The sequence below is a fragment of the Sus scrofa genome, chromosome 13, assembly GCF_000003025.6.
Source record: "Sus scrofa isolate TJ Tabasco breed Duroc chromosome 13, Sscrofa11.1, whole genome shotgun sequence".
NCBI classification, from domain to species: domain Eukaryota; kingdom Metazoa; phylum Chordata; class Mammalia; order Artiodactyla; family Suidae; genus Sus; species Sus scrofa.
The window spans coordinates 46,007,560-46,024,848 of NC_010455.5; the positions used below are offsets into that span (position 1 = coordinate 46,007,560).

General features: G+C 44.7%; 1 long non-coding RNA gene across 1 annotated transcript in view; it reads right to left on the minus strand.

Moving 5' to 3' along the window:
• Window positions 1–16,794, minus strand: part of LOC110256262 — a 44,790-nt gene extending 27,996 nt beyond the window's left edge. The window contains exon 1 of the long non-coding RNA XR_002337624.1: window positions 16,625–16,794. This is a non-coding gene — a long non-coding RNA (uncharacterized LOC110256262). The remainder of the gene's footprint in view (window positions 1–16,624) is intronic.

The following is a 17,289-nucleotide window of genomic DNA, read 5'->3' on the forward strand; positions in this document are numbered from 1 at the left end:
TTTCAGGCAGTCAGATTGGAGAACCCCTGGGCTTCCAGTCTGGCCTGCAAGCAGCAGCAGCATCACCTGGAGGGCTTGTTAGAACAGACAGCTGGGTCCCACCCCAGAGTTTCTAGTTAAGCAGATCTGGGCTGGGCCTAAGAATTTCCATTTGTCGCAGGCTCCAGGTGATGTTGATGCTGCTGGTCTGAGACCACATTTTGAGAACTATGGTGGTAAAAATATAACTTGGACCACAAAACTCCACTTAAATGGCTCTCTCTCTCTCTCTCTCTCTCTCTCTCTATATATATATATATATATATATATATATATATTTCACTGTCTATACCATGGCCTGCTGGGCTGGGTGCAGCCTCTCCTATCTCCTGGCCCCTCCTCTCCTCTGCTCCAGCCACAGCTCCTCTGCCTCTTGATCATTTAAAGACCTTTGCACCGATGTTCCAAAGGCTCCTCCTTTAGTTCATGTCTCAAAGTAATGCCACCTCCTCAGAGAGGCCTTCCCTGACTGCCCCATTCAGCCTGTGCCTGACCCCTGATTCTCCCTCTCAGCCACCTGTTTCCTTTCCAGCATTTATTACAGTTGGCAATTATTTTGTGTCTTTGCTCACTTATCTACCTCTCAGCTAGAGTGCAAGCTGAGGAGAAGGGCTTTGTCTTCTTCCTCTGTGGCTGGCATAGTAGGGGCTCAAGAAACAGTAACTGAGTGGAATGAGTAGAAACACAGCATCAGAGAATGTGAGGGCTAGACATAGCAGTGACAATAGAAGCAGAAGCCATTTTTTCCCTTGAGGAGTTGCTGTGTGTGCTGGTCTTTTAACATTACGTCTCGAATCCACACAAGGACCTGGCAAGGCAACTGACATCACATTCAATGGACAAATGTGGAAATGAAGCCCCAGAGAGGTACGAAACTTGGGTGAAGTCATCCAGCTTAAAGTGGCAGAGCCAGCTGGGAATCCAGGCCTGCTTCTACATTCACCAAAAGGTGGAAAGGAAGGAAGGGAGGGAGGGAGGGAGGCAGCAAAGACAGAGCTTGAAGAACTCTTCCCTCAGGGAATTTTTAACTCTAAACTTTGAGCCAAGTCGAAAATAAAAAACTGAGCTGAAATCAAAGAACCCTTGCCCTACTTTCCAGCTCTCTGATTCTCCCAGCATCTTTTCAGAAGAGAATGATCAAGCCATGACGGGTGTCTCAACTTGAAAGATGTTTAGCAGCTTGCCCAGAGCCTTTGGATGAAAAGCCCAGGGAGGAAATGAAGAAGGCAGGACCTAAACCTGGCCGTGCTTCCTGCAGAGCCAGTGTGCCCCCATGCACCACACCTGGGAATAGTTCATTCAACTTCCTTTTGTGGCCACCACCTTGTGACTATATTAGTTAAGGTAACACTAGATGCTAGAACAAATAACCACTTCATTCCCCAAACTCAATGACTTAACATAACAGAAGTTCTTCTCTCCAGTTAAGTCCAAAATAAGTGCTTCTGAGGGGGTAGGGAGAGCCCTCCTGCTGTGGCTGGGAAAGGGGACAGACTGTGATGGTTTCAACAGCCAGGCCTAGAAGCTGTTTATCTCCTTTGCACCCACAGTCAGTAGCCATAACTCAGAAGGGTGGCCCCACTTAGCTGCAAGGGAGGCTAGGCAATAGAGCCTAGTTGTCAAAGTCATCCAACAGCCAGCTAGTCTCTGCCTCATTCCCTGAGCTCTGTGCTGAAATCTCCACCCCAGTACATCTCCTCTCTCTGATGACACCATTTCTACAATCACAGAGAAGACTGTGGATGCAACCAGCCGTAGGAGGGAGACTCACCTTGATTTTAAATTTACATCACAGGAAATGACAGGTGTCCAGAGGTCCCCTGAGGGGATGCTGGAGGTAATGGGAAGGGCAAGGGAAGGAATACAGGCTAAGACAGGACAACAACTTCATCAACCATTTTGGTGTGGTTTCCAAAGTCTACCTTGATTTCAACTCTAGATTTTTCAAAATTACACTAACCAAGCAAACATATATAATTTATTGTTTTGTGTTGGACTTCAAGGCGTATTTAATGAAATAGAACTCAAAGCCTCCGGTCAAGACAAGATTTACCAGACCTTTATAACTGCCCCACCTATCTCACTGCAAGGCCCCTTTCCCCATCTTGAGAAACCTGTCCTACTCCTTCTATACCCTACTAAGAAAGGTATGTGGCCCACTCCTCACCCTGCCCCTATAGGGGGTTTATACACTCCCAGCCAACCAGCAAGTGCATCCTAAGACCCCCCTTCCCCCAACCAATCAGCAGGTCAGCAGGTGTACAGTAAGACCTCTCCCCCTCCCCGAGCTATAAAAACAGACATGACCATACACCTTGGGGTGGCTCTCCCTGATTAATATGAAGTCTGGGTGCTGTGTTAACAGTGTGTCTCATCTCAATAAACTCTTCTTTCTCTTCACCTGGCTATTTCTGGAAATTTTTTTTTTGGCCTGTGTGCACATACCACAACATTTTGCAGACATAGTCCTAGGCATTTGGGATACCAATAATTAAATAAAGAATATGATATAAGCCCTATTCTTTATCTGGTTGAGATTTTGAAATATCTTTGATAGAAATTGGACACAAATAATATCCAAGATTGTATTCAACATGTGCTATAAATGATCTCATTTAATCTTCACAATAATCTTATGAGGTAAGTATGATTATCATCTCCATTTTATAGAGGAGGAAACCAAGACATAACAGAGGAAATAATTGTCCCAAATTCTAATGCTCATAAAAGTCAGGCAAGAGTCTTAAGTAAATTATGCTGTCTATATTAAACTACAGGACTATATGCACATTGACATAAGCACAGGCATGATGCAGATGGCTTCAGCAAACAGAAGGAGATGGAGTTTTAAACAGTTACTAAACCCAAGAACAGGCTGAAACTAAGCCCAAGTAATTGCAACATGACCTCACAGTTAAGCAAGCTGGGTGGCTCTGGAGGAGAGGCTCTCTCTCCCTGTTCATCAGTTCCCCCTTCTGTAAAACAAGGGAGCTGGCTCAGATGACTCCTAAATGCCTTGTTCCTATACAAGTAGTGTGGCCATTGGGAAGGCCAGAAGTTGTCATCTGTCAGAATCAAGTTCTTTCTGCCTATCTCAGCCTTTGTTTTCCCACCTGTGAACTGGAATGGGGTCTGATTTGCTCATTTTTCTCTCCCTCCTGTCTGACACAGGGAATATAATAGGAGCTGAATAAAACCTGGTCACCCCCTTCATCTCGCATCTGAATACAGATGGCAGGAATCGTGTGAATAGAATGCAGATCCTTGAGCTGTGAGCTGCCTCTGGCAGTACGGGGCATCTGAACCTCCACCCTAGGGAATGAGGGGCATTTGGGAAGCAGCTTAGGACCAAGTGTAACATCGCACAAGGCCTCCCCCTGCCCGTCCTCACCATAATCTAAGCCCTTTCCATCAAGCAAAGGCAGTTTCCAGCCTTGTGAATCTAGATTCCCATGGATCCCTCAGAATCCCCCACAAACAGGTTCCTACAACTTTGGGTGGCAGGGTCAGAGAGAGGACTATTAACTGTCCCTGCAGTCCTCCCTAGCAAGCCTTCTTTTTTATAATGTCTTCGGTGATGCTCCCAGGAACTGTGCTTGCCTGGCAGATATTGAATAAGGAGCATGGAGGAAAAGCTAGTGTCTTGGAACGGTTGCCTGGTTACTCAGAGGTCTGGATTGCAAGGTCTCCTCCCCAGGAGGCTGAGCCTGAGGTGCTGAACAGGGGAGCAGAGGGGAGGGGCACTGGACCTTGCACAGGGAGGAGGAGGGGCAGCTAGGGTCAGCTCATAGACATGGGTATCTTTTTTCCCCCACCCCCAACTGCCCACAGGCCAGGCCAGGACAATGGGACAAGTTGCCTGGGTGGGGAGCCTGACTCACCCACTGACCAGCTGTAGGATCTGGGCAAGTTGATATAGCCTATCTGCATCTCCCCTTCCTCATCCTTAAAATGAAACTGATAATAGTACATACCTCACTGGGGTTCCCAAATCTTCAAAACGGGTAAAGATAGGAAAAGGGTTGAGCATAGGGCTGGAATGCAGTAGGCTGATCATTAAAAAGCTAGTGCTGCCCAGCCAGAGCTGGAGTCTGATGGAGTCAGAAGTCCCCATCAGGACTGGCTACCCAGTTTGAGGTCCCAGTGCATATCAGAAATGCAGAACCCCAGTTCAAAAAGCAGGAGAGAAGTGCTATTAAATGTCCAAAAATAGAAAGCTTTGTTTCCCCTCTTGCAGTCTTTCTGGATGACAGTGCTTTTTGCTTGCTATTTAATGCCCTGGTCCCTGGTCATGGGGACAGTGCACATCATCACAGGCACCTGGGAGTGCACCCCACATCTTGGCATATGTGTGCATTGCCATAAGCTACCAGGTGACCCCAGATATGATAACCTCCACATTCGCATGCACTGGGTACTTGAATCAGGGTCAGAAGAGACTCACTCCTGCTGAAAGGGAGAAAGGGATGGTTGCAGACACGCCCTCTTCTAGGACCTGGATGGTGATGGGGTGGGGGTGGATGGGCTGGCAGGGAGCAGAATGGGCCACCAAGACACCAGGGGGTTGGGAAGCTGGCAGTAGGTGCGGGCTGTGAACCTACCTAAGGAGGTGGAGGGGCAGGTAGGAGGGAGGCTGGGGGAAGGTGGGGCTTCAGATGAACTGAGTGAACCCTGGGTACCTGCACCATTGTCCCACTGGACTCCACTTCCAAGACATGATTTAAAGATTAAAGTTTTAAATTTAAAGATTTAAGAATTTCAAGATGTGACAGCAGTGCATTCAATTCCAAGCACAGGTTCTGAATGACTGTACTGGCTGGTCACACACCATCATGGAGACCCGTTCTGAGTTCTGATCCTGGTTGTCACTAAGTCCTCCTCCCAGGACCTTGGTTTCCCTGTCTCTAAATGAGGGGGCAGGGCTACATGGTTTTTATGCCCTCTTCCTGCTTTGGTATTTTATGACTTCTGTCCCATTGACATGCTGTGTGGCCACAGGCAAGTCCGTTTCCCTTGGGTATCAGTTTTCCCATCTGTGAAATGGGAATTCAGTGATCCTGAAGGACTGATCCATGGCTAATGCTCAAAGACAAGCCTTTTCTCCTTTCTTTCCTTGTTCGAGGGGCCCTTTTCTTTTGGAGGAGGTCAATTCATCAAGCAGGTCCTAGGACACTTCTGGTCTTGTCTTTCTGCCCAGGAGGGAAGAGCAAGCAGCCTGTGTCTTGTGTCCCTTGTGAGATAATAGAAAATAGACAATGGTCTCTTCCCCCAGTTTCTGGAGGCACAGAGCTCTTGCAACCCTTGTAACTTCCTAAGTGATTAGAGCACTAAAAGCATCTTTTGTTCTAATATTTGGTCTTTGGATCTGGTTCCTGACACAGGGAAACCCTTGTAATTTCCTGGGTGATAGCAGTGTCTTTTGTTCTAATGATGTAACTCTGGGTGGGTTCCTGGATGGCTTCTGGATGGCGGTTGGTCACTGCCAAGACCCAACTGTAATTAGAAGCTTAGAATTTTCAGCCCCCTCCCCCTTCCCCCCATTCTCTTGAGAAGGGAGAGAGGCTGAAAATGGAGTAAAAGATCCATCATACTTACACAAGGAAACCTCCCTAAAATCCCCACAGTACAGGATTTGGGGGGCTTCCATGTTGGTAAACATATCCCCTATGAGGAAGGAGTCACATCCCAAGACCATGGGGACAGAAGCTCCTGTACTTAGGATCATTTCAGACCTCGCCCTGTGTGTTCCTTCATCTGGCTGTCATCATATTCTTTAGAAAACTTGCAAACAAGGAAGTGTTTCCTGGAGTTGTATGAGCCACTATAGCAAAGTAATTGAACCTTAGGAGGGGGTTGTGGGAACCTCCAATTTGTGTCCAAGTCAGGCAGAAGTTGTGGGTAACATGACATTGCAATTGGCATCTGAAGTGGGAGGCAGTCCCGTGGGATTGAATCTGTAACCCACAGGATTAATGTAGTCTCCAGGTACATAGTGTCAAAATAATGAAACTGTAGGATACCAAGCTTGTATTGCTTGGTAGGGGGCAAACCCTACAACTTTGGTGACCAGAAGAGTCAGAAGTGTCCTCTGTGAAAGTAAAAAAGAAAGACAGAGGAGAACTGTAGGTTTTCCTACTTCACTCCCCAACCCCATTAGGTCGTATGTTGAAGCCTTAACCCCCAACGTGAGGGCATGGGAAGGAGGGGTCTTGAGGGGTAATTAGGGTTAGAGGAGGTCATGAGGGTGGAGCCCCCTCACCTCACTGATGCAATTAGTGCCCTTTTAAGAAGAACAGAGACACCAGACCTTCTGCTCTTCCTTGCATGAGGATACAGGGACTATTGGCAAGCCAGATAGAGGGGCTGCACCAAGACTGAATCTGCCAGCATCCTGATCTTGGACTCCCCATCCTCCTGAACTGTGAAAAATAGATGTCTGTTGTTTAAAGCCATTCAATCTACACCATTCTGTTATAGCAACTTGAGCAGACTGACACAGCCTATAAGGAAGGCTGACCAACTGATGGAACAAAAAGGCAAAGAACAGATCATCAGAGGAGGGGAGAAAGCCAGCAGCACTGTACAACTGACTCATTCATTTATACATTCATTCATTCATTCATTCATCTGCCTGCAAACTGCAGTGGCCTTTACCATATCTCCATGCTATTCCCTTTATTTATTTATTTATTTACTTTGGTCTTTTTGTCTTTTTTTTAGGCCCACACCTGAGGCACATGGAGATTCCCAGGCCAGGAATCCAATCGGAGCTGTAGCAGCCGTACAGCAATGCCGGATCCTTAACCCCTGAGTGAGGCCAGGGATCAAACCAATGTCCTCATGGATGCTAGTTGGGTTCACTAACCACTGAGCCATGATGGGAACTCCCCATGCTATTCCCTTTTAATGCACTCTCTGCACAACAGCCTAAGGGAACTACTTATGTGATAAGCAGAACCCCATCTTTCTCTTCTGAAAACCTCCATCATCTGGAATTAGGTTCTGCTGGGATAGACGATGCACACTGAAAGTGTCTTAAATAAAAGAGACATTTATCTCTCTCTTAAGAAGCCTCAGGTGTTTGGTTACCCAATGTCATTGGGCAGCTCAATGGTCAGAATGCAGGCTCTATCCCTGACTTCCATTTCCAAGATCATTTCAAAGTCCAAGATGGTGCTAGGGCTCCAGCCATCAAATCTATATACCGCAGAGCAGAAAGGATGGGGGGGGGCGTGCCCTCCTTTCCAAGTTACTTCTCAGAAGTTCTCACACACCACCTGGGCTGAAATACTAGTTGCTGGAGCTTAGGTCACATGACCACACCCACAAAAGCATCTGGGAAAAGTAGGCTCTATTCTAGGCAGCCAGGTGCCCAGGTTAACACTGGGTTTTACCAATGAGGAAGATGGGGGTGGGGCATGATTGCTTGGAAACAACTGTTGATTTTTACCACCCAATCCTTCCATAGCTCCCTACTGCCCTTAGAATGAAATTTACACTCCTTACTATGCCCCAAATAGCCCATTTTCCTACCCCTTCTCCTCCCAGTCTCCTTCCCTCATCAGGCTTCAGGCCTGCTGGCCTCCTCTGGGTCTCTCAAAGGCGAAGTCTTGTGCCCACACAGGGGTGTTTACCCACAGTGTTCCCTTGGCCCAGAATGCCCTCACCCCACTCTGGGCAGCTTTTACTTTGGGCCCATATTTGTGTTACTTCCTTAGTGAGGTCTTCCCACCATGCCGTCTAACATCTAACAGAGTTCCTTTCATCTTCCTTTTTTTTTTTTGCTTTTTAGCGCCACACCTGCACACATGGAGGTTCCCAGGATAGGGGTCCAATCAGTGTTGGTTGTTGGCCTACGCCACAGCAATGTGGGATCTGTGACCTACACCATGGCTCATGGCAATGCCAGATCTTTAACCCAAGAGAGAGGCCAGGATCAAACCCACATTCTCATGGACACTATCCAGGTTCTTAACCTGCTGAGCCACAGTGGGAACTCCTTGACTCCTTTTTTGACTCCCAACAGCCCTGGAGCAGCCAAGCTTATGGTTGGTGTCCTTTTTAGCCTCTTTCCTGGCTCCATCCTTGGTCCCCACCCTCTGTTAGTGACCCACTTTTATCTTCTATGTTCTGTGGTTTATTCCTTATCCTTGTAAGCAGCTTTACATCCTTTCTGGGGGAGGGTGGAGTATAAACAAACAAATACAAGATAAAATACATAAGGTACTTGGGTGGATCCAGTATCCAGGAATAGAAGCCTGCTCCAAGCAGTACCAGGCTTCTCATGGGGATGAGAGAGCCCAGCAGGCACCCAGCCATGGACTTGCCATCTCCTCTTGGGTGTCTTCAAGGCTTCAGCTGGGTGTGTCCAGAAAGCAACTCACAGTCCCTTTCAAGATGCTCTCCTAGTCTTGGGGAATCAGTTGTCCCAGGACTGTCCTCAAGAGGTCGGTGGCACCATGGTGAGAATAGTTCTTAACAGTGTGACTGGATATATTGGGTGGATGGTCCACTGTGGTGGGGGCTGGCCCATGATGGTAGGACATTCAGCCACCTTCCCAGTCTCTGTCCATGAGGTGACAATGGCACCCCCACCCCTGAGCTGTGACAACTGCAAATGCTTCCAGATACTGCTAAACATCCCCTGGGGCAAAACTGTCACCACTTGAGAACCACTAGTTTAGACCAAGGACTTAAACCTCAGACTGTATGGGTTCACATTTCAACTCTGCTGTGGAATGTGGGGCAAGTTAGTCCCTCTTTCTGTGCCTCAATCCCGCTTTTACAAAGTGAAGAAACTGATAGTCCCCCGTAGAGGAATAAGTGAGCTAGTGACTATAGAAGGGTGCCTGGCACAAAGACAGGTTATGCTAGTTATTACTCTTACTTTTGCAATTATTCCTGGTTCCTCAAGTCAATCCATCATCCATGTCTACACAATTTCACTTTATAAACATCTCTAAATTCATTCACCTTTCTCTATTATTACCTTTATCTAACCCACCCGTATCTCTTGCCTCTGATTAAGGCTGCCGGTAGCTCACTCTTCCAGAGGAACCAGTTTCATCTGTTCAAACCCTTGGATGGTTCAAACCAGTCACAGAGTCCCACTGTTTTCAGGAAATAGTCTTCAACAGCCTAGAGATTATAGAATGACTTTGTCCATCTCTAAAGCCTTGTCTCATAGCTACATCTCCCTTGTTCACCAAATTTCAACCACAGTGGTTTTTCTCTCCATTTCTCAAAAATGCCATTTTTATGCCTGCTACCCTGAGGCCTTAAAGTGTTCCATACCCTCTAACTATAAACTCAAATGCAGTGATAGTAAACATTTTTTTTTCAAAATATAGACAGGCTATTTCCTGGGAGGAGAAAGAATTGAAGTGACTGAACCAGGAAGGGCTGCCTTGTTCAGTGGGGCAGTGTGTGCACTGCACAAACACTCAGCCAAGGTAGCCAGAAGAGACTGCAATTCATCCCAAGCTCCACTCACTAAGGCATACCCTATTGGAGAGCCATATGTTTGTTTGTAGAGCTGTACTCTCTGAAAAAGGACATCTTCTGGTAATTTGCAATAGATGCCCTAGGGTTTGGTGGCAGCCGTACAGTCAGTGTGCACAGGAGTGATAATTAATAGAAGAGCTACATTTTAAAAGTACATTTCTTGTCTGTTGCAGGTACATTAAAGGGCCAAAGACAAGGGAAGAGACTGATTATACCAATGACCTGGCTCTCTTGTGTTCTCTTTCTTTCCAGAGCTAGAAAGTAAACAGTTTCCACATCTCTGGTTCTAGTTCAGAGCCAAGGCCAACTGAGAAAAACTGCCCCTTACTTTGTGCATTGAGCAATTGGACAACTTTCAAGTCTCAGGGTGATACAATTAGCACTTTTTAAAAATTAAATCCTCTGTAAAATGCCTTCTGGGAATTCAATATCTTTTTTTTTTCTTTTTGTAAATGAACTATTCTTATTAACCTCATTCATCTGTCTCATAAAAACTGTCAACTAAGGCCAGCCATGCAGAACACCCATCCTAGCCAATCTAATTATCACTAAATATTTAGCTTCACAGTTAAAAAACTTTCAGAGCCAAAGACACTGGAAACATCACTAGAATACACATTCACCTTGATTATGAATAAACTGGGGCTCAGAGACTGGAAGAACGTCCCCTGGGTCACTTACCTCAGAGGTGATATTGCAAGAGGACACCTAGGTCTCCCGTTTGCCATGCTAGTGTCCAGAGGCCAGAGTGGAAAAAGGGAAAAAAAAAAAAAAAAAGACCCCCTATTCTCTCAACAGGCAGTAAGTATCAATGAAAGCCACATTTCTAACTACTTGGTCTGTATGCAAAGGGTGCACTTTCACAGCACTCGTGGGCAGCTCTGCTTTGCATCTAATGACAATCAATTGCAAGGACTATTGTTGACTTCAGATGCAACATATTTTGAGAACATCACTATGAGAGGAATACTGGGTCTGGGTTGCTGAGACCCAAGCCAAGATGCATGTTGGCATTTTCATGTTATTTAACAGGATTGGGAGCTCTGAGACCATCGAACTTTAAGCAAATCTGAGTCCTACATATTTAGGTCAGCAAAACATAAAAGTGAATGAGTTCCCAAAAGTCTGCTCCCCTTGCACATTTTTTTTTTTTTTTATGGCCGCACTCACTGCATGTGGAAGTTACTGGGCTAGGGATTGAATTGTAGTTGCAGCTGAGGCCTACGACACAGCCACAGCCACAGCAATAGCAACGTGGGATCTAAGTTGCAACCACAATCTATGCTGCAACTTGCAGCAACACTGATCCTTAACCCACTGAGCCAGGCCAGGGATTGAACCTGCATCCTCACAGAGACAACACTGGGTCCCTAACCCAGTGAGCCACAGTGGGAACTCCTTCCACTTATACATTTAAATGGGTCACTTCCTATAATCCATTTACACCCATTTTTAACTCAAGGCCATAGAAGTCAGCATTTAATGACATGCACATGTGGTGTTCCAGTGGGCATAGTTGTGGAGGTAGTGTCTCCAGCTGATGCTGTTGGACAGACCTGGGCTGCAATTCTGACTGTACCACCTACTTATTGTCTCCCATGCACTTCACCTCTCTGGGCTGCAGTGTTCATGACTGTACATAGAAATGCTAATAGCCACTTCCCAGAACTGTAGATAAAATAATACAATGTACAAGAGAACACTGTGAGCTCCCCAAGGGGAGTCCTTTTTATCCTGTTCCTTTAACAAGGCTGTGGAGTCTTTTTAAGGCCTTTGCCCATTATTCTCACCTCATCAGGGTGTCTGCAATGCCAGCCACAGGGACTTCTAGTCTAGTCTGTGCTCAATAAGTATTTGTTGAATTAATTAACAGACGTATGAGTGTGAGAATGGGTTACATCTTTTCCTGTGTTTGCAACATGAGCCAATTGTAATGGTTTGAATGGTGCCCCCTCTCCACCCCCCAAAAAAACCCTGATATGTCCATGTCCTAAACCTCAGAACCTGTAATGTGACCTTATTTGGAAAAGAAGTCTTGGAAGATATAATGAATTTAAGGATCTTTATATAAGATCCTCCTGGACTATCTGGGTAGGACGTTGATTTAGATCATTCCGGCTGCTGTAACAAAACCACCATAGATTAAGATGCTTATAAACAATAACATTTACTTCTCATGATTCTAGAGGCTGGGAAAGTCCAAGATCGAGGAGCCAGCAGACTTGGTGTCTGGTGAGAACCCACTGCATGGGTCATAGCTAGCTATCTTCTCTGTGACCTCACATGACAGAAGGAGTTAGAGATCTCTCTGAGGTCTCTTTCATAAGGGCACTAATACCACTCATGAGGGCCCCATCCTAATCCCTAATCCCTATCTCCAAATACTATCTCATTGGGGATTACGTTTCAACATAAGAATTCCGAAGGGACACAGAAGTTCAGTTTAGAGCAAACCTAAGCCATGAGACACAGAAGTCACAGAGAGTTCTTATGAAGATGCAGGCAGAGACTGGAATGATGCAGCCACAAGGAATGCCAATAGCCACCGGACATTAGAAGAGAAAAAGGAAGAATTCTCCCCTACAGCCTCAGCAGGAGCGTGGTCCTGCTGGCACCTTGATTTCTGACCTCTGGATTCCCGAACTGTAAGAGAATACACCTCTGTTTTTTCAAGCCACCCAACTTGCAGGAAACTGTCATGGCAGCCACACAAAACTCACATGCTAGCATGTGGCAGGCACTCATTAAACACTGAAAGAAACAAACTGAAGAGATTCTGACTTGTGTTTTCACATCAAATCCTTGGACACTACTGTGTACCCAAAGAACTTCACCCAAGCCGAGTCACCTATAAATTAGAAATTTGGAGGGGGGTACATTAAACGTTTGACATTCCATGACAGAAGGGGCAAAAAATCCTGAAAAGCCACTAGATGATACTAACTTACTTTTATTAGAAGAATATACAATATACTTCCTTTCCCCTGCCCCCCACCAGACACCCACAGCAGATAGTACTTCTAGATAATACCTGCTTTTAGCCAAGTCAGAGACATCCATTAGTCATCCACTGGAGTTGCCAAAGAGCAGATGGACATTCCACCTGGAGCTGGCATCCAGAATGGCTCCAGCCCCCACCCTGTGATCCACATTCATTATCCAACATTTCCCCCACTGTCATGTGCAACTTCTCCACCTCCAAATCCAGCCACGTCATTCTTCAGTCATTCTGCTCTCAAGTCCACCTGTGGTCTCATCTCTCTCTTCCCATCACATGGTGCTACCTTGAAAATATGCCTGGAATCCAATCACTTTGCACAATCATTATTGCAGACCACCGGGCTTTCTAGACTGGACTAATTTAAGCTTTCCTACCTGTTCTTTTCTGCTTTTCATAGTCTCCTTGCCTCCTATTTTTCCAACTGACAGCCAGAGAAAGCTTCTTTTTTTTCCTTTTTATGGTCGTACCTGTGGCATATGGAAGTTCCCGGGCCAGGGGTCAAACTGGAGCTGCACCTCATGGCCACAACAATACTAGATCCAAGTAATGTCTACAACCCACGCTGCCAGATCATATCCTTAACCTTAATACTGAGCGAGGCCAGGGATTGAACCTGCATCCTCATGGACACTATGTCGGGTTCGTCACCTACTGAGCCACCATGGGAATGCTGAGAAAACTTTATAAAATCTAAAAAATCAGGTCAAATGGATTTCTAGTTCATTCAAAATGGAATTTAAGATTCTTATTCTGGTCCATAAAGCAATGTATAAACTCCCCATCCTGCCTCTCCCTGTTGTGATTTCATCTCTTCCCACTCTCCCTTCACTTGCAGACAGATTGAACCTCCCAATCTCTGTTCTCTTTGCTCCTACCCCATTGCATTGCATCTACCATTCCCTCTATACCTGTCAGCTATCTGTCTGGCGTTGTCCCTTCCATTATTCAGTCTCTGATCCTGTGTCACCTCCTAAGAGAAGTCATCTCTGACTACCCAGCATTTTCTAACTCATCTACTCTGCTTTATCTTTTTCTCTATTCGCATTGCATATCCCGTGAATAGAATGACCTTGGACATTGCGCTTAAAAATCCCACACCCTGCTGAGAGTGAGCTACAATTTAATCAGAATTCTGTAACAATTGTGTGGCCATGAGATTATGAAAGAAAAAAGCACTAGATTCTAGTCAATTACATGTGTCTTTTAGACCTGGGGATAGAGGGACTTCTTTACAGAATGAAAGAAAGACCAAACCCAACCATGTGTCCATCTGGGTGAAGAGTCCTTAGTCACATGTGAATTTAAGGCACATGGGTGAAGTCATGAAGCTACCATCATCGTCTGGAAAATGGGTTCATGTGGCAGGTGACACCTCAGGGTATAGCTGCATCATGATTACTAAACTCAGTGAACCTGGAAGGCCACCTCCCAAACTGGAAGAGGTTTGTTCATACCATCATTTCCTTAGAGGTTAAGCATATTTTGACCCCTGGGAATTTCAAATTAATTATAAAGATGTTTAAGAGAATCAAATCCATCATATTAATATTTACATATTAAATATGTTAACACTAAAATGTTCATTTTACATGATTATTTTGTCTATTGGAATGAACAGATCAGCCTAGTAATGCATATTTAAACTCGGCAATGGAGTAATAACTGATCTTGACTTAGGATTTAATTTAAAATCCTACTAAAATGATATAAAATGTTAGAACATTTAAGACACTTTAAGGATCATCCTATTTATGAGTTTAACATATTTATAAAAATTACTTAAGCACCTAGGAGGATTTGTCAAAAACACAAGTGAGCTACTAATAAAATGAAACTGAATACACAGACTTTATCAACATAGCTTAATTAAGTTTGCAAAAGCAATCACTTTCCAAATGCCCTTAAAATGATGGCTCATGTTTTAGAGGTAGATGTATAAGCTGAGCTTAAACCCATGCTTTTTTAAACATGTGACTTTAATAAAGCAATCATTAATTTCTAAAACAAAGATAGACTTCAGAAGAGTCTTTTCTTTACCCACAAACCATGAAGGACTGCAACCACTATTTATCTCATTTACCCTCATTTGATAATGGTTTTTGCATATTAATCCACAGCTGTATTCTTAGTCCTTACACTGTGTCTAGCACACAGTAAGGACTTAGGAAAAGACTGTTGAGTGAGTGGAGATTAATACCCTTGCCCCTAGACCCTACATGATTCTTAGGTTCTTAGTATGTCCTGAGAGACAAAAGGCCAATGACAGTATGGCAGATGGTCAAGATCCTAAATAAAGTCAAATGGTATAACCCCTGTAGAGAACAGTAATGAAGTTCTTAGAAAATAAAAAATAAAACTACCATCTGATCTTGCAGTCCCACTCCTGGGCATATAGCTGTAGAAAACCATGATTCCAAAAGATGTACACACACAATGGTCACTGCAGCACTATTTACAATAGCCAAGACATGGAAGCAACCTAGGTGTCCATCGACAGAGGAATGGATAAAGAAGATGTGGTACATATACACAAAGGAATATTACTCAGCCATTAAAAAGAATGAAGTAATGCCACTTGCAGCAACATGGATGAAGCTAAAGATTGATTCTAAGTGAAGTAGCTCAAAGACAAATATCATATGATACCACTTATATGTGGAATCTGATTTTTATTTTTTATTTTTAGGGCCACACCTCTGTGGCTTATGGAAGTTTCCAGGTTAGGGGTCAATTGGTGCTGCAGCTGCTTGCCTGTTCCACAGTCACAGCAAGGCCGGATATGAGCTGCTTCTGTGACCCACATTATGGCTCACAGCAATGGGGAATCCTTAACCCACTGAGAGTCCTTAATCCATGTTCTCATGCATACGAGTCTAATTCAATACCACTAAGCCACAACGGGAACTCCTTGGAATTTAATTTTTAAAATGATACAAATGAACTTATCTACAAAACAGACTCACAGCCTTTGAAAACAAACTTATGGTTACCAAAGGGGAAACATGGAGGGAGGGATAAATTAAGAGTTTGAGATTAACATATACACACACTACTATCTATAAAATAGATAACCAAAAGAACCTACTGTATAGCACAGGAAATTCTACTCAATATTCTGTAATAGCCTATATGGGAAAAGAATCTGTAAAAGAATGGATATATGGATATGGATAACTGAATCACTTTGCCGTACACCTGAAACTAACACAACATTGTCAATCAACTATACTTCAATAAAAAAAATTTAAGGCAAAAGAAGGGTTCAGGGACAGTATTAGGATCATGACTTCCTGGACTCTGCTCTTCATTGGCATCTATCCTTGCTACCTCCTCCATGAAGTCCTCCACTGGACTCAAAGAGCATATGACGTCCTTTACAGGGCTCAACCTTATGAGATTGGACTTCTTTGATTTCCTCTTACCATGGGTTGAAGGGCTCTACTTTCTATGCCACACCAACATCCTCATATGCTTTTCAAATGAATGAATATATAAGTGAATGGACAACAAATGGCACCTTTATAAAACAATGTTTGTGCCCATTGCTGAAGCAGAGGTTAAAGAGCCCAGGCTTTGCAATCGGGCTGTAGGGTACTACGTTGCAGTGGTGTGTGCCTTCAGCCTGTGCTTAAGAAATTTTAAAAATTGGGAGTTCCCGTCGTGGCGCAGTGGTTAACGAATCCGACTAGGAACCATGAGGTTGCGGGTTCGGTCCCTGCCCTTGCTCAGTGGGTTAACGATCCGGCGTTGCCGTGAGCTGTGGTGTAGGTTGCAGACGCGGCTCGGATCCTGCGTTGCTGTGGCTCTGGTGTAGGCCGGTGGCCACGGCTCCGATTCGACCCCTAGCCTGGGAACCTCCATATGCCGCGGGAGCGGCCCAAGAAATAGCAAAAAGACAAAAAAAAAAAAAAAAAAAAAAAAAAGAAATTTTAAAAATTCTTCAAGCTTTAAAAGTAAACTCTAGCCTCAGTCTGCTACCAGGCAAGATGAAAGGAAACGCTAACCTCAGGACATAGTAGAAACATTTAAAATTGTTTGCTTAAGATACGTCAATAGATACCTGCGAATATAAAGACTTACCGGGACATGTAGGCCTTTGGGGGAAAGAATTTCAGCGTGGTTTACATTTCAGCTTCAATATTTATAAACAGAATGAAATCCGGAGGGAAGGAGCCCCGGGAAGATAAGCCTTTAGGTAAACAGTTCAGGAAGCACAGAGAGCTGCTTCCGGGGATGGGCGCTAGGGCTTAACAATGGGGGGTGGGGGTGGGGTAGAGCAGGAGAATAAGGTGAAAGAGAAGGAGGGAAAATAGAAGAGACCAAGATTTTTTTTTTTTTTTTTTTGGCAGCACCCATGGCATATGGATGTTCCTGGGCCAGGGATTGAACCCGAGTCACAGCAGTGCCAAGGCTGGATCCTTAACCACTAGGTCATCAGGGAACGAGGATTTTAGACCAGGGCTTCTTAAATTTTAAAATGCACGTGAGTCACCTGGGCCTCTTGTTAAATGCAGCTTTTGATTTAGTAGGTCTGGGCTGAGACTCAAGGTTCTGCATTTCTAACCAGTGCCCAGGTGATATCAATGCTGCCAGGACACATTTTGAACAGCAATGGAGTCTGGGAGAAAAGCATCCCAGACAAATATCAGTACACAAAAACACCCCCCCGCCCCAGAAACCCAAAAGTACACACAAGGACTAATGTTGCATTTATTCTTACTGGGTAGGTGTCCTAGAAGCTTTTC